At 42.0% G+C, this 23,970-nt stretch overlaps 1 long non-coding RNA gene across 1 annotated transcript in view; it reads right to left on the bottom strand.

Annotated features, from left to right (window-relative positions):
* Positions 1 to 3,151: 3,151 nt before the first annotated feature.
* LOC143668799 (uncharacterized) overlaps positions 3,152 to 23,970 on the bottom strand; it is a 51,892-nt gene continuing 31,073 nt past the window's right edge. The window contains exons 3-4 of the long non-coding RNA XR_013168557.1: positions 5,456 to 5,675; positions 3,152 to 4,608 (exon numbers count right to left, since the gene is read on the bottom strand). This is a non-coding gene — a long non-coding RNA (uncharacterized LOC143668799). The remainder of the gene's footprint in view (positions 4,609 to 5,455; positions 5,676 to 23,970) is intronic.

Here is a 23,970-nt window from a genome sequence, read left to right on the forward strand (position 1 = left end):
TATGTTCATGAATTTAAAAACTCAATATTAAGATGTCAATTCTCCCCAACTGATTTCTAAGTTCAAGGCAATAATTCCCACAGGCTTTTTGTAAATATTAACAAACTGATTCTACAAATTCTGAAGAAATTCATGAGACCTAGAATAACCAAAGCCATGTTAAAAAAGAACAAAGTTGAAAATCTTACATTACCTGACTTCAAGCTATGCTTACAAAGCTACCATAACCAAGAAAGTATGGTATCTGGAAAAGGTTTGACAGTACATAAACGGAACAGAATAGAGAGCTCAAACAGACCCACATTTATATGATTCTTTGATTTTTTCCAAAGGACCAAAGCAATTCAGTGGAGAAGAGAACAATCTTTTTAACAAACAGCACTAGATTAATTGGATATCTTTGTAGAAAAATTGCACTTTGACCCCTACTTTATTCCATCTACAAAAATTAATTCGAGATCAATCATAAACTAAAATGAAACTTTAGATCAGAGCATAGGTGAACATCTTGGGTAAGCCAAGGTTTTTCAGACAGGTCATAAAAAGAAATAACCATAAAGTAAAATAAAATAATAGTTTAGGCTTCATTGAAAAACACCACTGAAAAATGGATAGACATGAAACAGATTGGATAAAATATTTGCAAACATATATATGATAAAGGAATGGTATTCAAGTTATATAAAGGACTCCCAAAACTCAATAAAAAGACCAAAAAAGTTAAAAAGCAAGCAAAATATTTCAACAGACACTCACAAAAGAAGGAATACACATGAAAATACATTCAACAACACTTGTCATCAGGGAAATACAAACTAAAACTACAATGAGATACCACTATGCGCCAATTAGAAGAACTAAGATTAATAGTAAATACTGATCAGGGTTTGAAGGAACCAGGTCTCTCAGGCATTGTTGGTGGGACTATAAAGAGGCACAATCAGTTTGGAAAAAGTTCTAGTCGTTACTTAAAAATCCTATACCCTATAACCCAGCAATGGCACAACTAGGTATTTACCCAAGACAAATGAAAGCATATTTCTACAAAAAGATTTGTACAAGAATGTTTATAACAGCTTTATTTATAATAACCACAGAATGAAAACAGACCAGGTGTCCATCGGTAGGAGAATATATAAGTAAAATGCAGTGTATTCAACCCAGGGAACGCTACCTAGCAATAAAACTGCTGATACATACAACACGTGAAATGTAAAACCATTTTGCTGAATGAAAGAAGCCTTATCCAACAGAATGCACACTGAATAGTTGATTCCTCATGAAGTTCTACAAGCAAATTTAACGTATGGTAGGGAAAAATTCAAAGCAGTGGTTGCCTCTGTTTTGATGATGGACATGGATGTTGACGGCACCATGGAACTTTTAGGGGCAAAGTCATGCACTACATCTAAATAGAGGTCAGGTATTTATTCGTGAATATCCATCTGTCATAACCCAGAAAATGAGACACTTAAGATTTGTGTTCCACATTGTGCAAATTTTGCCTCAAAATAGAAAAACTGAACATAAATATCAAGCTTTCTAAATAGTATGTAAGCTACAGAATTTGGGGAGGAGAACCCGGTTCTTTAAATGCTTTTAAAAATAAGATAGATTTATCGATGGATAGAGAGATAGATATGCCATAAAGCAAGTAAAGTAAAATGCTAATATGTTCACTGTGAAATGTATTCAAATTTGCCCTGTCTTTAACATCTTCATAATCAAGTGAAATTTTTTTCTGGTTGGGGAAATAAATTCCCTAAAGCTGTAAGTTTTTAATAACAATAACAATTTTTGACTCCAAAAACATGTACCTGTTTTTGTTTCTTCTTCCTCCTGCATACAGCATGTTGTCCAGTGGTCTGAGTCAGAGTGACTGCCACACAAATCCCATCATCGGACTGGCCACGTCTGACCCAGTGCACACCATGTTTGTGCTTGGGGGAACTCGGGTTTCAGAAATCTTTCCAGTACTATGTTGTACAGGGAGAAACAAGTTGCCAAATTTGACCCAATAATTTATGGGTAGGAGATTTATGAGCGCCAACAGGGATTGTCAGGTTTTTCTTTTCATTGAAAGCTCAACTATCACTAGAAAACAATTGTTTGCCAAGTTTTAAGTGAGATAAAACTATGAATATTAGAAGCAATGGACCCAAACTTCAGTTATCATAAATCTAAGTTAAGTTGGATATTGAGTAGACTTCTAAGTATGCTAGTTCAGTAAAGGATGTAGAGGAAGCAAAAAGTCCAATTTCCCTTGCAAAACACATGTGATTTGTAAGAGGAATTAAGCACTTATGTGACATACTTAGGGAGCACTGAAATGTCACCTGTGAGACAGGGGCTCAGAGCTCTGCGAGGTAGGCGCCCAGGGTGGACTTGCACATCAGTAGGATTTAGGCAGAAGGGCAATCGTTTGCTTACATTACACGGTGCTTTACAGTTTTCTAAGTGCTTTCAGATGTTTTCTCTTGACTCTCATAAAACCACTGTAAGATGAGCAGGACGTCATCAGATCTGTTTTTCAGAGGCAGAGCCTGAGATCGCATAGCAGGCACGTGATGGCAGGTCCAGAATGCAGGTCCTCCATCGTGTGGGGAGTGGAGCCCAGAAGGAGGACGTCCTGGGAGTGGCTTGGGTGCAATAGAGCTTAAGCATTATAAATTCAGACCAGAGCCTGGGCGTAGCTTAATTCTGAAAGGCCACTCTTTTTTTTTTTTTCATGAGGAAAGGCTGGGATTTGGGAATCAGACTCATTGTGGTTCAGTCTCAAACCCAGCATTATTATGTGGCTTGCATGCACACACACAGTCTCCTCATGTGAGAAATAGCAATCACCATGCATTTTTTTTCTGCAAAGTGTACCCCAAATCGCCTGAGCTCCAGGCCCCAGGGAATCTGGGTCTTTTTCTGTACTCGATAAATATCAGGTATCTGATTTCGGAATGCATAACACCCTTTCACAGGGAGTGAAAGGATATTGCCACACTGCAGAGGATGAAGTATGTTTAACCAGAAGCCCCGTGGCTGGATTGGGGGGGGGGGGGGCCTGGACTGCAGAGACTGTAGCTAACCCTTGTCTCTAATACTGAACTCCCAGCCCATGCATGGTAAGTGCCCCTATTATATATACCTTGTTCTAAGCAACTAGTCCATGTTTATTTATTTAATCTTCCAAATACCCCATGAGAGAAGTACTATCACTATCTCCACTTTAATCAATGAGGAAACCAAGACAGAGGGAGGTACAGTGAATTATCTGAGGCTACTCTGCTAGTAAAGGCAGAGCTGGGATTCAAGCTCCAGAATCCGCTTTTAAACAGCTAGCCTCTATTGTCGTTCCAATTATCAACAGATGTTAGCAAGTGAAAACAGCACTCATAGTTACATAGCTTCTCGATGGAATTACTAAGAGTACAGCCCATCCCTGAGCAGATAAGCTTGATGGAAGGAAACTTCTGAAACTTTACGGGCCAGAGTTCCCCAAGATTTAAACAAAATTTTCCATGTGCCCAATCTCCCCCAGGGCACACAGACATGCCGTGTCTCCTATGAGACAGCAGTCAGAAAGCAATCTTTCAAACTGGTTTGTGAATTTGATCCTACTTAGAAGCTAAACCAGCCATTCAACCGAGTGGAAACCAAAGGTCTTCAGGACACAACCCATCCACGGTCACTTGGCTGGAGTCACCATGCAGTGTAAATGAGCTTTTAAGATGCTACAGGCACCATGCTATAGGTGTTATTGAATCCCCATAATGGTACCTGGAGAGAGATACTATTACTAACTTCTTTTTACGTGCCAGGAAACCGAGGCTCAGATAGGTTAAGACACTTGGACAAATCACACAGTAACTGAGCAGGAAAGCTGGGTCGTGACTCCAAGTCATTGGCCTGAGTCGGCACTGCCCTTTCCATTCGAGTCAGAAGGACCGTTAGCACTCACATAAGCCTAGCCTATTTTTTGCAGGTGGGGCATGTTGCATAAAATGGCAGATCGTAACAGACCGGAAAGAGTCATGTGGAAAGAAAAAACCCTCTCCACTTGGCTCTCAGCACAAGGGGCCTTTCAGACTCTTTTGTCTGAGACCCCCTTCCCACAGTCCAGGAGTTGCTCCCTTACATGACTTCTCCTGCCTGTTATAACGGTCAGAGCTGGGCAAATGTCCCTCGGAATGTCCTTGGAAAAGCCAGTGTTCAATCTCATGACCCAACCTAAGCAAGAGGATATTTCCTGAGCTCCAGGCTCTTTAAGCTAAGCATAAGAAGTGGTTGTTTATATAGGTTTCTGCTTCTGTACAAATCTGGGCAGGCTGACAGTCCATCTAGGTCAGGAGGGTCAAAACAATAAGAGAACACCCTTCAATTAAGATCATAGTAATTGCTTAATGATATAGTGCATTGTATTATTCCATGGCTGGGGTTCCAAACCTCATATAACATAGCCGATCCTCCAGTCTCTTGTGTGTGGCCCCGTGGGTCCTTACCATTTGCTGACTGATTTCTGCAAGGAGTCTGGGTTCTCCTGCATCCACAGTGGGCATGGCCAGGCAAACTGGGGTGCAGAGAAACCCAACACCTCAAAGGATGAGCAGGCTGAATCTAGAGATGGAATGTGGGGGTAAAAACATTAAAATCAAGAACGGCCTTTTCATATTCTTTCTAAACAAAACATGGTTTCTTCTGTATTGCTTGGTCACTGAACAAGGAAAAAGGAACTGTTTCTATGCCTTATCATTTGCTATTTATTTAGTGCACAAAGGTAGAACCTGATGTCATGTGGAAAATCCTGTGTGTAAACTGGAAATTCTAGCTTCTAGAATAATCTGTTCATGTAATTTTACAGTGGGATGCATAGTTTCTTTTCACTAATTGTCAAAAGGCTGTTTAATGTTGCCAAGATTTTTTTTTCTTGCAATACTGTGTTACAGCATAAGGGTTAAGGTAACTTTTTGTCTTCTCTTTTTCTGTTTCCTTTATTAGTTTAGGAAAATACTGATTTAAGGGAAAGTTAAATGCAAGACCTCTAAATAAAAATGTATTCATGAAAATTTTGGACGAAGTTGTCAGCTATGTCAATAGGGAAGGAACATCAAAAAAGAAAGAAACATCTGTTTGAAAACATGAAGTTGGTCCTAGACTTTTTAATCCTCATCCTCTAGAAACACAAAGACTGAGTGAAATGTTTCTGTATTTGCATATATTTGGGGATGAAGAATAAAAGAAGGATTAAAAAAACTCATAGAAATAATGGAAACATCTTCAAATTAAAATTATTTTCCTAGAAACTAGCCTATTGGCTAAGTAAAGTTATGAAGCTGCTTGATTTTAAATGAGAAGTATACAGTCTAGATTCAAAGAGGATTAAAAACCCAGCTTCCTAAGATTGTATGCTATGAGGAATGAAATTCCCCCACATGAGAACATTGTGACCAGCCCGTTTTTTTACCTCTTTTTTTTCAGCATGGGCAGGCACCAGGATTCGAACTCAGGTCTCCAGCATGCCAGGTGAGAACTCTGCCTGCTGATCCACTGAGGCCTAACCTGACCAGTCCATTTTTAGACATGGTCCTGGACTAGGTGTGAAGAGCCTCTTGTCCTATTTCCATTCCTTCCACTAACTCATGTGCAACTCTGACCTTGAAGTCTTCAGGCTTGAGTCTTCTCACCTATAAAAAAGAGGCAGATCAACTAAATGGTCCCTCAGCCCACTCACAGAGACACCAGCCCAGAATCCAGGGTGTAAAAAAAATGACCATCTTCAGCAGTGTCAGTTTACTTTGTGTTTGCCTTTTATTTAAACCCTGAATGCTTGAGAAGAGGTCTGATTAAGGTAGAAAAATGCATGCTATTCATTTGTCCATTCAGCAACATTTTTGATCATCTTAGCAAGCATTCCATTGTCTGGCTTTCTGCCCTCTTCTGTCTAGGCATGGGAGCCTTTCAGTGCTTTGGCTTCCCTTTAAGGTCCCATATTGCAGGAAATCGTCTACTGTTTAAGCCAGCAGAACGAAATACTCTGCACAGAAAGAGCTACAATCTGAGGACAAATGTTGCAGGGAGAGAGTCCCTACCTGATATGGGGGCTGCAAAGGATCCCTGTGAACCTGGGGACACAGTCAGCTCTCTACTCCCTGGGGACCTCCTCATACACACCTAGCCATCTGACAAGGTAACTCCTGAGCACTGCCCCTTACCAGGCATTTTATCTCAGCCACCCACTCACCTACCCACCCACCCAGTCTATTACCACCAGCCAAACCTACTCAGAGAAGCTGGGAATTGTGGAGATGGAGAGGCCTGGTTGGAGTGGAACCATGAACACCAGTCTAGCAGCAGTTTAGAATAGATGGAATTACTGGGAATGTTTGCCCAGAAAACAGTTATCTAAGCAGACATCAGAAGTGGAGGGGACATTTGAATGCTCCACAAGTGTCACTCTCTCCACGGACGGGTCACCACACTCTCTCGGTGGACTCGTCTGGTCTTTGTGAAACCTGGAGTCATTCACAGGGACCATCTGCTGCTCTCTCTCGGGGCCACAGCTCCCTCTCCCTTTTCGAAGCTTCGGTGTCCTTCTGCCTCTTGCTTTCTGAGCTACCTATCCATCCTCTCTTCAAATAACAAATCTGGGAATGTCACATGGAAGGACAAGAGGTGTTTTGGCACCAGGGAGATGCCTGTCGGATTCTTGTTACATGTGGGCTTCTAATACTTCTGGGCCAAGAAGGAGTATTTCTTGGAAGTCTGTTTCACCTTTGCCCGAAATGTGTTTTCCTCTCTAAGGATAACAACACTAGCTCACATAGGCATGGTGTTCTACAGCTTATGAAGCTTATGAACCTGAGTGATCTCACCCAACCTTTAGGACAACCCAGGAAGGTGAGTTATCTGGGTGAAGATGCCTCTTGGAACCATCACTCCATTTTGGTGTGCAGATGCTGTATCTACTCACCCATTGACAATGCACCCACCACAAATCTGCACATTATATAAACCAAATCATTTACCATGATGAATTATAACAAGACACAAAGCATTTTGAAGAGCTCATGGAACTTGTAAGAAAATCCGAGTTTTATTACCTGGGAACAAGACTGGCAATGAGGCGGCAGGACTACAACCCTCCCCCCGGCCTCATGCCTCCCCGCTGGTCCTCCAGACACTGTGAACAAGCATACCTCTCCAGCGAGGCCCGAACACGGCCTCTCCTTGCAGGGCTTCTTTGGTGAAATATTTGTTTGGGAGAATGCCCAGCCTGTTTTCATCAATTGCTAAGACATTGGTTTGTAGTTTTGGTGCTGCAGATAATTCGATGGCTTGTATTAAAGCATGCTCAGGAATGTCCAGTCTGATACCTCACCATTATCTTTTCTTATACTTGCTGAGGATTCAAGGCCAGTGGATAGCATTTTCTACCTAAAAGTCCCAAAGGAAGTCTGACCAAGCCACATCTGAGCCTGTGGCTGACACACTTGACTAAACAGAGAACTCCCCAAAGTAATCCACATGATGCTATCAGGAGTTGCTGGAAGCACTAAGGGGACAGTCAGAGCATCTCCCTGTCAAATATGCTGCACCTTTTCACAAGGCCTCCCGCATCCTGTTCTGAGAGGCACTGCCAATCACAGATGCTTCAGGGAAAGGATCTTTTTTTTTCACTTCTACATGTGAATCATGGAATGCAAAAAGCTCTAACAGTTGGGGCGCCATATGTGCACCCTTTAGCTTCGGTGTCCCATGCTGAGTTGAAGCTGTGTGCTTTCTTTGTGCCTTCTCTTGACAGAACCCAGAGAGCTGCTGAAAGCTGGTGGCATCTCAGATCGACTCTCCTGTTGGAACAGTCTTTGAAAGATGCTTTCAGTGAGCCCTTAGGACCAGTGGGAGGCCGTAAAGAATGCAAATTAGGAAGGCTGGATATCCCGCATCTAACTCCTCCAAAAGGGCCTCTTTATTCTGCACAGTGCATTAGGTCTTGAGATTAGCTACCAAAATAAAATGTTTGAGTTCTTTCAAATCAAGAACACTTTTGGTTCTGTTTCTAGCTTCATCAGCTTTCATGGTATTTTGCTTTGTTTTGCATTTGATAAAAATTGAGAGTCCTGCTCCTCCACCTGTACAAGTCAGTTCTGAATTGCTTTGCTTGCCTAGGGAATAGGATATAAAATGTCTTTCATGTTTGCTTATTTCATTCCTAATTCCTACGTAGCTGGCATTCCTTGGAAGGAGCAGAGTTTTGCAGTGAATATATGAAAGGGATTGTTCAGGGCTAATCTTGTGTCTCCAGTCCCATTAACACCATGCTCCCACCAGCTGAACCAACACCTACTCAAGTGTCTGACCTACCCTAGGCTCAGCAAACAGATGCAGCCCACCCAGGCAGTACTTCCAGCATGGGTAAAACCACCATGGGAGAACTACTCCCCACCACACACGCATGTGCACATTCACTCACACACACATGCAAGCATGTGTGCACATATGGGTGCAAATACACACTCACAGAAAAGCACATGCACACAGAGCCTTGTGTACACAGTCACCCATGCATGTGCACACACAGACACACATGCACACATACACTCACACAGCCTACTCCCATTTTGCCCATCTTCATGGGCTCTTCCTCAATCCAATTTATATTCCCTCTCTACCCCCATTTGACTATAACTCATCCATTTGATTACAACTCCTGTGATGATATCCTTGTATACAAAATGATTCTTACTTTTGAGTCTTCCAAACAATAAGGTATGAACAGCTTCAACATCAGAAAATTATTTTTTTAACTGTACTAAAGCTATCTTCTTGTGACTTTAGGAGTTGGACAGAATCTAATTTCTCTTCCACAGAACAGCCTTCAAATATTTGAAGACAAATTAGTTTTATGTCCAACCTAAATATCTTAGACCCCCCAGTTGTTCCTTCGCAGGCATTGTCCTAGATCCCCCACCATCCTGCTCTCCTCTGGACAGGAGAGAACAACTTCCCTTCGTAAAATGTGACATCCTGGTGTCCTTGTCTTCTTGAATGCAATGTCCCAAACCAAATGCCAACACCCCCAAATTGTTTAGACTACCCCGGAAAAGAGAGGGGGCAGTTTAGCCTTACAGGAACCATCCTGCCTTAAGGTAGCTGAAGATGGATCAAGTAAACATATGAAGGTTACCTTCTACCCAAAGCCAGGCCCAGCCCTAGGAGATACCTTCTCACTTCGACCAGCATCTGTTGGCTCTAGTCATTCGATCTGCTAGGGAACTACCATTCTACTGACATCTAGCTCAATTTCTCCATTTTGTACACAAAGATATCATCCCAGAAGATCAGGTCAACTCACTGTTGACTGCACTATTAGGTGCAGCACTTCCTTGACTTACCAGTCTAGTGGCCTTGTCAAAAGGAAAAAAATAAATTTGCTTTAGTGTGACTTGTCCCTGAGAACTTTCCACTACTACTCTGCCATTTAGCAAACAGTGACTACTGTACCCCATTCCCTAATTGTCAACTCTACTTTAGAAAGGTCTGAAGAGCACTACAAATAAAAAAAACAATTAGATCATTTAAATGAGGGTGTTGTGGGTGAAAGCACTGGAAACCATCAGGGTCTCTAGGCTCTGACTAACCCAAGGTTCAGCTGGGCATATTCTCAGTAAGAGAAGTTTCTCGTGCCTTTGAAGTCAGCAAGAGGAGCAGAGAGAGAGCAAAAATGCTCCAGGACTCTGCCCTTCAGTGGCCCGCAAAGCAGCCTTTCTCTAAGGGAAAAGTCTTTGGACCTTTTCCATCCTTAAGATTCCTTAACTGCTCCCTGAAATGAGCCTCTGACCCTCACCTCCCCACCCAAGTTTGCCCCCCAATCTCCAGTAGCCTCTTCTTCCTCTCACCGGGTCCCCATTCATGCTAGCAGGAAGCAGCCTCCGTGTCTCTCTGGATTGGCTTTATGAATTTATGTTGTCCCCAGCAATAATAGAATAAAGCATTCCCAACAAACCAAAGATAAAATGTACAGAGCCTACGATCTTGCCCAACTAAAGTACCACTTGTCAGTTTGGATTCCAGAGAAAAGCATTTCTGCCCAGTAACAATGACGTAAGAACCCTCTGTGTTTGCAAAGTCACACATCTTACTTATCAGAGTGCCATTTAAAATCATTACGAATAGGCCACTAATCTCTGTCTTCAGCACAGTCGAGCTCACTTCACATATTTTAAATGGCTTATTACATAAATAGTATTTTTGCCATCTTTCTTCTACGTGTAGGTACAGTCGCCAGTAAGTAGGGAGAGTGATAAACGAGCCTCCAGGTGTTACTGTACTGCTCTTTAAAAATATATACCCTTTAACAAGTACTTAGGAGGACTGAGGTCATTTTCAAAGACAGCTATTAGGAAATGCTCCTCGTGCCGAATTCTTAAGGCAGGACAGAAGGAGCCGATTTACTCTCAAGAAGACAAAACATATGCTGAATCCAATGAATTGACTTCAATACAGTCAATTCTCTGCTCTCCTCCAGCAGGTGATATTTGATACTGAGAATGCAGATAACACTTTAAATACCTTGTACTTTCCAAAGCAAGAACATATACGTGATTTAATCTGATCCAAACAATTCATGATAAGCATGGAAGCTAACTCTTACTGTTTACAATTAAAGACTCAGAGAATTTGAGGCATTTAGCCAAGGTTACCCAGCTAATGAGTAGAAAGGTCTAGAACCCAAGTTTCATTAATGCAAGTCCAAAGACCTTTCAGGAAAGAGACAGCAAAGGAAGGTGGAGAAACAGGTCTGGATTCCAATCACAGCTCAAATACATTTAAACTAGACCAGGAGTTCTAATTTCTTCTTAGGTAGAATGGAAGTATTTCCAATCACAGGATGGTAGGGGAAATGGAAACGGCAAATTAAGGTGCTTGGCATATGCTGGTTATTATCATGAGACCACATCATTTCCCCTTAACTTAGTCTTTCTGAGCGTGCAACAGCATTTTCCAAAGTGTGTTCTGCAAAACACCCATGCTGCATGATTGGCCTCTTAAATAAGGTCTCCTTGTAAAGAGGTGTGGGAAGCTTGCCCATTTTATCTCCCTCTGTGAAATTAGCATTTTAAGATCACCACCGGACTTCACCTCCAGGATAGGGTTGGCACTTGTCTTGCCTTACGTTGCATTCCCAATGCCGAATACTGAGCCTGACACAAGGTAAAAGTGTGCTTCTTAAAAATGGTTAAGGGGCTGGATGAGTGAGTGAATGAAAAGCTTGAGAAGTCCTTCAAGAAAGAAATGTAGTTAACTTTATCAAATCCAGAATTCGTAAAACTTGTATCACAGAGTCCATTTTCCTCTGAATATCTGCAAACCACCTGGGCAGTGCTGTGCTAGAGGAGTCAGTGGGTTTCCCGCCCTTCTTGGGCTGTGGGGAGATAAGGTTGAAGAGGACTCAAGGGGTCTTACGTTCAACCCCTGTGCATTTGATAAAAGGCGAGACTGCCCTTTCCCATACCTAAACATGTAGGTGGCCTGCCTTTCTCCATTCACCAGTTAACTTAGAGAATGCAAATACCAATGTCAATGATAGCCTATGGGGGAAAAAAATAATTAGGATGGTTATCTTTGATGTGTTCAAAAAGGAAACAAGAATTTTGTCTTTTAGGCTTGAATGTATTAACCAATTCCCGGCTTCCACCCATCAACCTGATGCCAAGAGTTAAAATAACATTTAATTTTTCTGTGTGAGGAAAAAAGGGTGGCATTTCTAAACTCACAAAGAAGTTCCAAATGAAGCAATTTCATTTGAACAGAAGTCTTTGTAAAAGGGATTACTGCAAAGGAAAAGCGAACTCAATAGGGACAGAGAAGGAAACGTAGGAAGGAGAAGTCTTTGTTCCCAGTTGTCTTCTTTTCTTAAAGAAGAACTGAGGAACAAAAAGACATTCTCAGTATTCCCAGGTAGTATCTGAGGTGGAAATAGTTTCTTTTCCTTGTAGGTTATGCATAGAACACATACTACCAGCAAACAGGGGCTATGCCAATTGCTTTGGAGTTATGAGAGAGACAGGAGCTGAACAAACTTGGCACAAACTACAACAGTTATTCTTGAAGGTAGTTGCTGTCCAAACACAACCGAGGCTTGGCAGTCCAGAGGCAGGAAGAAATCTGACACTAGTAGTCCCTAACAGGCCTGGCCCGGAGGCTGCATCCAGCTATAGATTTTAAAAAATAATAAGAGAATAAAAATGAGCCCCTAAAGAAGTCAAGGGCACTAGTGTAAACGGTCTCTCAAGCATCACCAACCAAGCTTCTTTCCAATCCTTGCCACCCAGCCACTGACAGCCATTAAAAATGCCGCCTTTCCTCCAGCATCTGGAATTTCTGGTGCTTTTTGAAAAGTATGAATATTTCTAAAGCAATGGTTTCTGTTTAAACCTTGAATTAGCACTCACAATGGGGTAAGTACCCTGTTGAGATAGTATGGCTGTGGAAAGCTGTTTGGCATTTCATGACACACCTTGTAACTTAAATGGCACTTTCAGTATTGTCTCTAGCTGTAAAAGCATCACATTTTGGCAGAAGTTTTTGATGACTGGCATGCTTTCACAATATTTGCTCTGCATAATGTTTTTTCTTAAGCCACCTCTGCCCATAACTGCAACACAAACAAGTTGCCTGTGAGTCACAGAAGTAGAGCACCCGCTAAGTGCATGTAATAATCTTCATGTAATTTGCACCTTAGTCATTGCCTGGCTCCATTATGTAAATATACAGCATGCATTGCTTTGAAAATGAGGGCCTCTATAAAAACTACCCTTGTAAACAGACTGAGCCATAAAGAGCTCCAGGATGAGTTTCACCAAAAGGAATTTTTAAAAAATAAAAGGAGATTTGTTTTGAAGTCATAAGCATGAACTATCAAACAGGATTTCCCAGAACCTACCTTGAGCAGTGACTGTTTTAAAAATCATATAGGAAAAAAAAATCAGATTGGGCTCTCTGAGGTTCAGGGACAAATGGTGAAGTCCCTCAACTGCTGTCAACTCTGCACAGGAAAAGGGTACTTAGGCGCAACAAAGAAATATAGAGTTGGACAATCTAGCTTCCCTTCCTAAGCTTGACCTTAGCCATGGTTACTTGGTTTCCATAATGAAAAGACTGCTAACCCCCATTGCCCTGCAGGGAAACAGGCTCACCAGAGAAGCATGCATCTTCTTGCCAGCACATACAGTAAGAAAACGATGAGCCTTTATTTTTTCTTTTGTGCAAGGAGTGGAGCCAGAAACCAACGTTGCTTCCATTCTCAACACAGAATTACTCAAAGTTTTTTCCTTATGTATAAAACGGAGAGAGTTGAACCTCGCAAAGCAAAGTGGGAGTCTATCAGGAAGGTCCAATAAGAGCTCGAGAAAAAACATGTATTACCTCCAGGACATACACACATATGCCTCTACTCTCCTATACTGGACCCAGGGTTATCATACAAGACCTAAGCCCCACCTCTCCTCCTTCTAGAGCCCATGTCCAAGCTGTAACCCATTTTGACCCCACCCTTTCCCTGGAGTCCAGAGTTGACCCTCAGTAACTGTCAGCATTTGGGACAGCATTTGCCCACGTGTCTGAGCTGGCCTTCAGGCTGAAACCTGTACCTTAAAAGATTAAATTGAACACAAATGAATTTCACATTAGCAGAATATAATTTATATTTTGCATATCTGAGAAGGAACATTAATGTAAAGAATAGGTAATGTAAGGATTTTTAAATATTAAACGGATGTCTCAATGGCTTATTATTCAATAATAGCATTACTCCTGAAATGTCTCCAAATTGTGAGACAGAATGTTCTAGTGGGGGCTCTGATTTGGGACATGGATCTGTGTGGTGTCAATCCAGACTTTATTTTCCTGGCCTTAGAATTCAATGAGTTACGTGGCTCTCGAAGGTACAAAAATGAAATTGGATAACTTTGACACCCAAGGCGTTTGCGTAGCTTCTAAATCCCTCTTCCTCCTTCAAGAAGAAAGGAAATCACTTTCTTTCCAGTTAAGCTCCAAAGAATTGAGCAGCTATTGGACATCCTCTCCTTCCTTTCCTCCTCTTTGTCTGTGTATGTGTCTACCAATGTGGGATAGATAGGTATATGTGTTTCACAAGGAAAGGAAAGGAGGACAGGAATTTTCCAGTTGGTTGATGTTCTAGAAATTAAAAAAAAAAGAACATAGGCATATCTATCTTCCACCACAAGCTTCTTCAAGATTCAGGGGCTGCATAACTCCACTGCCCCTTTTGCCCTTGACAAAAGATGGTTTTACAAGGTAGGACAAAAACTCGTGAAGAAAATCAGAACCTTCCAACAATGCATTTGTGTCAAATGCTTTAAGAAGCATCACCCACACCATTCTTTTCTACCATGCCAGAGAACTGGGACACACCCAAAGTTATCCTTAGCATGGGACAATGTGCTAAGATATTTACTTTATCCTCCTTGTGAGGTCTTCTTCAGACACAAAAAGAGCAGACAAACATGTGTGGAAGTAAAGAGGAACAGTGACCCTTCCCGCAGCTACACCTTGAAGGGGGCCAGTAGGAGGAGAGATTCTGTAATTTCAGGATCAAAGGATCAGCCCCACTGGCATACAGTCTTCCTTCTGAGAGATGATGGAATCACACCCAGTGCCCAGGTGGCCAGCTGGCACCTGTGCCTTCCCTGCATCCCTGCCGGTCCTGCCTTTGAGTAAACAGACCCGACTTTAATGAATGCAATGTAAAGAGAACGGAGATATGGATTAGAACTCATATAAAATACCCTAGTTGAAGACCCAAGAGAGGATGACTTTGGTAAACATGGCCAAAACACTAGGCTTCCCAACATACATTCTATGGCATGAAAATTACTTGAGAAAAAGTTTCAGATTTGGTACTAATTCCATCTATTGCTGGATTCTTCCTTCTTATCATTTCCCATGGTGCATCCCCAACATTCAGAACCTGTGCCTGCCCAGCCTAGGAGGAGAATGTCCTAGGACACATTGTCCGTTACTCCAAGCCACCTGAGGCTAACTCCAGTCCTAAGAGTTAGACTAAACATCATTTCAAAACATTTAAATTTGTAAGTACAGTAAACGTATAATTTCTTCCACAAAACTCATGAGCAATCCTAACTTGAAAGTAGCATAGACATGTTTGAGTTGGTGGCAGGTCTCAACAAATAAGGGGATGTCCTCTTCCATGCCAGCCTTCCATCAGGTGTGACTCAAGTTTATGGCCTAAAATTCGCACGTCCTCATGCCAGGACAGAAGGGGTGCCCTACGAATTTCACATGCCCTGAGTTTATGCTACTACCTGATCCCCCAAACACCTTCTAATCTCCACACCTTCCTGCCTGTGGGCACTGTCCCAGCCCTTCTACCTTCCTCTGGTGAACTCTGGTGTCTGCTCATCCTTTAAGACTGGATGGGCTCAGGAGTGATCTCTTCCGGATCTCTCCTCACCTGGGCTTTCTATGCCCCACGCCCAACACCTCTCCACCCAACCAGAACCTGTTTCTGTAGTACTGACTGTATCATGTTGTATTGTTGGTAAATTTTCTTTCTCCATTAGCATTTGGAAAGTCTTTAATTTTTTACCCACAGTTTAGTTCCTCGTACCCATAGAACACAGACCTGCACCAATCCATCAACAAATGTGCAGTGCTCGATGGTTAGTTTCTTGTGTCAATTTGACTAAGCTATGGTGTCCAGTTTTGTGATCAAGAAATGGTCTGCTTGTTCATGTAAGGGTATTTCAAGATGCCATTTGCATCTACAATCAGTTGATTGTATCTATAATCAACCAAGGATATTGACTTCAGCAAATGTGGGCAATCACTTTGAGGTCTTAAAAGCCAGACTTGAGGATTTCAGCAGTCAGAAGAGGAAGTTGGACTTAACTCCAGCCTTGGTTTTTGCCAGAATTTCCAGCCAGTCAATTTCCCCTGGGAAATTTGGACTAAGGACTTCAGCCTCACCTTTATCAGTTTTCAGCTTACATTCTGCCCTATAGCGTTCAGACTTGCCAACTCCCACAATCATATGAGCTGATTCCTTAAAATAAATCTCTTTATATATAGTTTTACTTCCGTGGAGAATCCTGACTTATACAAAGTGTTTGTTGAGTGTCTATCATCAGGCACCAATTTGGAATGTCACTGTTGGAAACAAAGAATAAGTTGAACATCTTCCTTTCCCTCAATAGCTTATAATTTTGTGGGTAAAATAATGCCTGTGATACTATATCAGGCAAGAAAGTATATACTCTTAGATGACAAATTGTAGACTATAGACAAATTTCTAAGGTACCTCAGGAGAGATTGATGGGGACAATATTGGTTAGAGACGCTCCATGGAAGTAGAAGGTCTTGAGCACTGGAAATGTAAATGAGGGACAGGTTTCGGGTTGAAGAGGAAAGGTGACAGGTCGAAGGCTCAGTGGGAACTGAGAAGTGCTTGAATGCAGCAGTGTCACGAGCACTTGAATGTAAGACATGGGACCATTGGTCCTACATGAAATGCTTGTGGTATCTATTTACTAATCATGCAATCTTAGCTAAGTTCCTTAGATGTTTTCTACTTCAGTCTTCTTGTAAAACAGGGGAAACAATGGTAACATCTTCAAATAGTTGTGTAAGTTTTGAATGAGTTAATGCATGGGAAGCCCTTAGTCTAAGGCAGCCCCAAAGCTCTTTTAAACATTCAGAATCCAGAGGGCTAAGCCCATCTGCTTGGCACCTGTGAGAAGACCTGCAGAACGTGGGTGTTCACCCAGAAGTGGCTGAACATCAGGGCAGAAAGATTTGGGGCTTTCAGAAACCAAGGATGAACTGAAAGCTGATGCAGGAAGATATGGGAAACCTTGGGAGAGATTGCTTTAATAAAAACGAGAATAAGGGGCTTAAGCTGCCTTTCTGCTCCAGAACATTCTCCAGGTATCATGGTCCCTGGGTGGCAGCAATGACCTGCCTGCCTTTAACAAATTGGCACCCAGCACACCAACATCGCTAATAGTTGGTTCTAACAAATTCAATGTTTTTCATTCCTCACTAAACCTTCTACAGTTTTAATTACTAGGTGGGTTTTTGTTTTGTTTCTATGAACAAGGAGTGCCAAAAATAGTCTAAAATAATGAAATTTCTTCTTATCATTAACTCTGTGCAACTTTGTAACTTCAGGCAAGTAACACCACCTGTCTCAACTCCCTCCTCTGAGGTGACAGACCTGAGACCCGAGTGTTACAAAAATTAGCATCCATCAGATCGATTTGAATCTTTGGGATCTATGGGCCTAGAAGAGTTGTACTTAATATTTTATCAAAAAGGAAAAACTAAAATGGTTCCACCTCTCCATCTTGCAACCCCTGGATTTTCCTCTTTTATATTTTCATGTGTCTGATTATCCTTTATGGAGGGGAATGGCTTCCCTCAAACACCATTATGTATGCTGTCATTTTCTCTCCTTCTGCTCCCCACAATTCTTTTCATTTATTCCAAATCTCCATCCTTCACCCAAATCAAAGAAACTACCACACGGTCTCTTGTTAGCTCCCAGAAATCTTTTTTAAAGTTCTAATAGCACCAATTGTTACATTATCAAGAATCTGCGAACTGGTCCTAAGACAACTGGTAATTTCCATGGTGGGGGCATTTATACCATGGAAATCAATAAACACTAAAAACCAGGACTGGATTTATTCCTCTGTTGATTGGACTTCAGAACTTGATTGAGAAAATATTAAGAGTACAGATTAAACCTAAAAATGTGTCTTGTCTGTAGCCACTACATTGTAAATAGAACAAAATAATTGAGGAAATACATTCCAGTATTTGAAAACTATTGTCTGATTCAGCAAAGAATTTGCTCATAATGTCTTCATTTTTACTTCTGCCTCATTCATTAATGGAAAACAAAATCTTCACCAACACCCATATTGGAACCATATTTGGAGAAACCTTTGGCAATCACTTACCAGCATGCCACTGCCTCTCCCCAGATGCTCTCCCCAACACAGGATTTCGGAGAAAAGAGGGCATTTGGTGATTTCACTTCTACAGAGGCCAAGCCAGCCAGTCCTGTTCAACCCACAAGCTGGATTCTGCCACCAACCACACAATCTACTCTTCAACTTAGAATTTCCAGAAGCAAACAGGACCGCTGAAGAGGTGCTCTTGTGAGTAGTACGTACTCCTCCCTTCTTTGTTCGCAGGCATTGGAACTTGAGAATTTCCTAACAGTGAGATGCCTCAGAGGCTGAGACATAAATAGAAATACATTAAGAAAGTCATACATACACAACTGAAAGGAAAGTAACATCATAAAATATTTAAGACAAACTTCAAGGAAATTCAACTTGGCCTCATTTTTCTACACACTCTGTTTTGCACTTTCAGAAAATGTGTATCTGAGTGCAAATTTTTACTTGGAAACTAATGATACCTGCAGTCAGTTGGCTGAAGGGGTGAGTACCCAACCTGGAATTATACTTAAACAATGACAGTTGTAATGTTTTTACTGAGGGAAATAATCATTTTGAGATGGCACTAACATTTTCCAATCCTTTATAGGCATAATTTATTTATTCTTCTCCAGTATCTCTTGTGTTATTCCCATTTCACAGATGGCAAATCGAACAGAGTGAGCAAGTGGCTGAGGCAGTAGAAATCCATTCAGGAGCTCTGACTGCCACCCTATGACCTGGAAGAGGCTGTGTTACTTTAAACACACAAGTACGGGCATACCACACCTGGACTTAAAGCCAATCATAGCTCCCCTGTCCACAAGAGCAATGCCAAATCCTTCAGGAAGACATGCAGGCTCCTTGCTGTCAGGACCAATATGTTGTAACTGTCTCGTTCCTCTTTTTGCACCTTCCCAAAGGTACCCTAATGTTCCCTGACAATGACATTCTCAAAGGCGCCAGTGAGTTTTCTCAAGGGGCCTCTGCCAGAAGCCCTTCTCCTCTTCCTCACCTGGAAAATATCTGTGTCACTGAATTCAGGAGTGAAGAACTTCAGTCTCCAGGTAAAGTCAATCAACCCAACTCTGGCAAACTGTCACACGAATTATATTAGAATGGGACTGTCCCATAGGCCTGTGTCTGCAACCAGGGCAGAGCTGGAGTCCAGCTCATCTTTGTACCAGCCCCTACCCCTAGATGAAAAACTGAGACCCACCAGTACCAGGACGGCTCTAGGCATTTAGTTCTGGTCTCTGTGTCACCATGGTGGGGCACCTAAGAAGGGGGCCTCAGGCCTCACGGCCAGGGGCAGAGACAGGGTCTGGCAGATTAACCCAAACCTGGAAGAGAGACAGGAGGAGCCCTTCCCCCACCATATGTGTAGAGTAGGGGTGCGATTTCACATCCTGGAACACCTCCTCATGCTGCTTTTGTTACTTAACTTTTAGTAGCACAGTATCTGCCAGCTACATGAGACTTCTATCCATAAGGGACTTGATAAATTTTTCACAAAATCAGTCTGTGGTTTGAAGTTGTCTACCCTGACTCAAAGCACCACTGTTGAGCTTTGAGTGGGTCTCTCCATGACTCTCACCCCAGCATCAAATGGCACACAGCACAAACCACCAACAGCACCTCCCAAGCCCTTCCTTTGTCCATCAGGCCCTCTCTACCCCAGTGAGCAGGACTTGCCTCAGGGCAGGGCCTCACCATCATTTCCCTGGGTCACCACGGCCACTCCCAAACCATCCCCATCACCATCCAGCTCCCCTAAATCAATCCAAAGCTTTCACTTGCTCCCCATTTCATACTAAATAAAGCCCAAATTCCTAGATCTGGCCTTCAAAGACTTTATGACCCTCCCCATTTACCCGCCTCCTTTTTGCCCCCCATCATTCCCTGAGACGAACCCTCCTCTGTAGCTCACCAGGAGAGCATGTGTTTTCCCAACTAACTGTGTCCTCCGGTGCCTTGTGCCCTTGTCAGTCTCTGGTCAACAGAGTGCAGCCACCACCTAAGGAGACCACACTTATGCAAGCTTACAGCTTGGATGCTTTCACGCAGGCACCTCCTGCACAAGGAAGCCCTGGCTTTTTCTAAGATTTAAGAATTGTTCACTGAGAAAAGGAGTTCTTTAAAAAATTATGGCTCATCTAAACACATGTGTCAAAAGCAATTTCTGTATAAAGACCGTAAAAATACCTTCCTCCTATCATTTTCAGGGCAAGACCATCAGTTACTTTGTCTATCCAACACCCTCACTTTCAGGGTCTGCCAAAGTCCTCAGCTCTGCCATCACATTCCAGAGGAGGCAACTCCAGGAGGTGAAACAAAAACTCCAACCACATCATGACGATTTCTACCTCTCCAAGTCTACAGAAAGATCCAAACACCTGTAAACAATGCATCAACAAGGATGGTCAATGAGCCCAAGATTCCGTGACATGTCAGATGGCATAGTAACAAAGCATAGGCATTGCCATGTCTATAGACGCAAAGGTAGCTCAAAACCTCACACTGGAGACCAGATGTTGGGCTTGGCCATGCTCTGATGACCAGCTCTCTAGTCTGACTTCTGGGGGTCCCTGACTGTCAGTTTGTACCTTTTCCTTCTGAACCACTGACATGAGTGTAAGTGTGAGTGCACAAAGGAGGAAGCCGTCTGCTAATGGAGAGAGTATAAGCCAAAGAAGAGAGGCCCATTCTCTATCAGTCCATAAGAACAGCCTGAATAAACACTGTGGTGAGCACAATAAAGAGTGCAGCTCTGCACTCTACAGGTACTAAGTGTGCACCCATTACCGCAGGAAATGAAGCGATGGCAGGTCAGAAAAGTGGCCAGCCCCTCCTCTAGCCTGATGGAGGCCTGTGGGAAGGAAGGAGGCAGTGATGGAGCCATGGAGGCATGCAAGGAGGAACAACTCAGACAGGGAAGGAGGTCCTAGCATCCTGAGGAAGACATGCCTGAGCTGATACCTGCAAGGCTATAAAGAGTTAGCCTGATAGAAGGGAATGGAAGGTGGGAAGGGAGAGCTCAAAGGAGAGAGAAATGAGAGTACAGGTTACCAGAGGAAAGTGCAGGAGGGATGGGGGTAAATGCAGAATGGGTGCAAAGTTTCAGTTTGGGGTGCTTGGAAAGTTTTAGCAATGGATGATGATGAGGGTAGCACAACAGTGCAAATTTATTAACTTCACTAAATGGTATGTTCGGGAGGTGTTGAGATAAGAAAGCTTATGTTGTATATATGTTTCCAAGATCAGAAAAAAAGAGAGAGAGAAACTAAAAGACAATGACATTTAAATGTAATATATGATCCTGGACTAGATCTAATAATGGAAGAGAAAATGCCCAAAAGACATTATTACAACAATTGAAAAAATTGGAATAGAGATGATAACGTTTTAAATCAACATTAAATTTCATGAATTTAATGAATGTACTTAATGTGGTTACATAAGTGAATATCCTTGTTCTTAGGAAATATACATGCAAATATTAAGTGTTAAAAGAATATGATGTCCGGTGTTTGCCCATGTGAAAAAAAAAGAATATGATGTATGCAATCTACTATCAAATGCTTGGAAAACAGATAGATAAGCTGACACATGTAGAATAGTATAACAAATGTGGCAAAATGTTAAAAGTTGGTAAATATGGGTATCTGGGTGGGCATAGACTGGAGTCATATGTATTATTTTTGCATTGCATTTGAAACTTTTGTGTAAGTTGGAAATTATTTCAAAATAAAACATTTTTTTGAAAACAGAGAGATTTGACAGGCGAGATAGGCAGAGGTCAGCACCAGGAAGAATCTTGCCTACTAAGCAGTTAAGGAGCTTGGCTGTAGTTGCATTTTTGTTTGGGCTACAATCAGTGAGTAGAGGGCTCTTAGGGGCAAGAAAACATGAGACCGGCCACCCAGTTAGAAAGCTGAGACTGAAAACCAGGCAGAAGAAAATGATTTCCTAAACTAGGGTATTGCTAGTGGGCCATGGAGAAGTATACAAATTAAAGATACTTAAGAGATCGCACCAAAAGTATTGGGGACCAGACTGGATTAAGTCAAGTCCACTGTTTTGAGATTTCAAGGAACCTCTCTGGGCAGCCATAACACATTTGGTCTGTTACATTTTTTCCATTCCACTTTAAGTTCTATAAAGGCAGGTCTTTTTGCTGACTTCTATACCCAGTATCAAGAGCTTTGCCTGCCATAGGGTATTCATTACACAGCCAGCAGAGTTGCTGGTGATTGGCTAAATTAAGCCATGAGAAGAGCTCACGGGAAGCAGGGCAACTGACAAAAGCTGGCCAGGGGGTCAGAGATGGCAGGTAAGAGTGGCCTAGGAAACATCCACTGGATTAGAAGCAAGAAGGAAACATTTTGAACGTTAAGGGAGTGTTAGAACCATAATTTTGAGCATCACTGGGAGAAGGAAAAAGTTGGGGATAAAGTTGGAGTGTCAACAAATCCACCCAAATCAGTAGCGTAATGGGAAATAATGGGGAAAAGCTGGAAGAAGAATGCTAGAATCAGCCATTTTCTTTAAGATTTCAATTCTAGGTAATTAGAATATGGATTGACCCCAGAAAATGGTAACTTAAGTGAGACCGAGATGAGAGTCAGTTTTGAGGAAGAGATCAAGGAACTGACAGCCCTCTGGCTATTTACATTTATGTTTGAACTAATTGACATTAACTGAAATTAAAAGTTCTCAAAACTGCATTCCAAGTGTTCAAGAGCTAAATATGGCTGTCAGCTACCATATGAGGCTGCACAGGTCCAGAACATTCTGTCATGGCAGGAAATTCTGTTAAACAACCCTACTCTGGAAATTTGCAGAAGGAGAAGACAAAGAGGCTATCTCAGCCTTTTCTTCTGTAGCACCTCCATCCAAGGAAAAGGGCTCAGATTTACCTTGCTCAATGCAGGGCTATAGAACAGCTCATCAGAACAAGAGTTCCTGAGTAGAGCAAGTGTCACTTCTCTGGGGAAGGAGGATGTGATCATAGCAGGATAGGGACAGAGGAGATTTCATTTGAGAAACTCCTCCTAGGTGTAGCTGAAGTACTGTGGCATGGAGGGATTCAGAAGACCTGAGGACTCTAGATTTACCCTGGAATGAAGTGGGAACACCATTTGGACGTGCTCAACAATTGGTCTTAGGTGTAAGAGCTGAAGCAGCTTGGGCCTGCAGTGAGATGACTATTTAACACAGAGATTCTCAACCCTGCCTACACAAGAGACTGTTTAGGGTGCCCAGGCTCCATCACAACTGAACTGGAATTCTGGAGAGGGCCCAGGCATTGATATTATTTTGTAGCTCACAAGTAATTCAAATGTGTCATTTGGACTGAGGACCACTGGTTTAGCACAGTGAGACGTTACACCTCTTTTGGTCTTCATTTCCCTTCCAAATTTCTCCACAGGCACACAATGGTAATAAAATTAGTAGAAAATCAGAATTCCTTTTTCCTAATTTAATATGCATTCTTGGTCAAGTATATTGATATAAAAATGATAATGGATTTTTACAATGTGGTACATATACACAATAGGATAGTATCCGGCCATAAAAAGAAATGAAGTTTTGATACCAGCGATTATTATGCTGAGTGAAATAATTTAGACACATAAGAACAAATACTGCATGATGTCACTCATGTGAAATATCTAGAAACAGCAAATTTGTAGTGATGGAAAGTAGATTAGAGGTTACTAGGGGATTGGAGGGAGAGGGAAAGAAGAGTTGTTGTTTAGTGTATATACAGTGTTTGCAAATGTTGGAATTTTTTCAACTGATTTGCTAAAAGTTGGTGCTGCTGATTATTCATAAATTGCTCTCAGAAACATCTTGTTGCCACATCTATAGCAATTTTCTCCAAAAGTCTCTGGAGTATAGGTGAAGAGTATCCACTTCCAGTTTCTCCCTGCTTCAAGGCCTTCCCCATGCATTCACTATTTAAAGGCTTGATTATTATTTCCTTTGT

The sequence above is a fragment of the Tamandua tetradactyla genome, chromosome 25 (genome assembly GCF_023851605.1).
Source record: "Tamandua tetradactyla isolate mTamTet1 chromosome 25, mTamTet1.pri, whole genome shotgun sequence".
Taxonomy (NCBI): domain Eukaryota; kingdom Metazoa; phylum Chordata; class Mammalia; order Pilosa; family Myrmecophagidae; genus Tamandua; species Tamandua tetradactyla.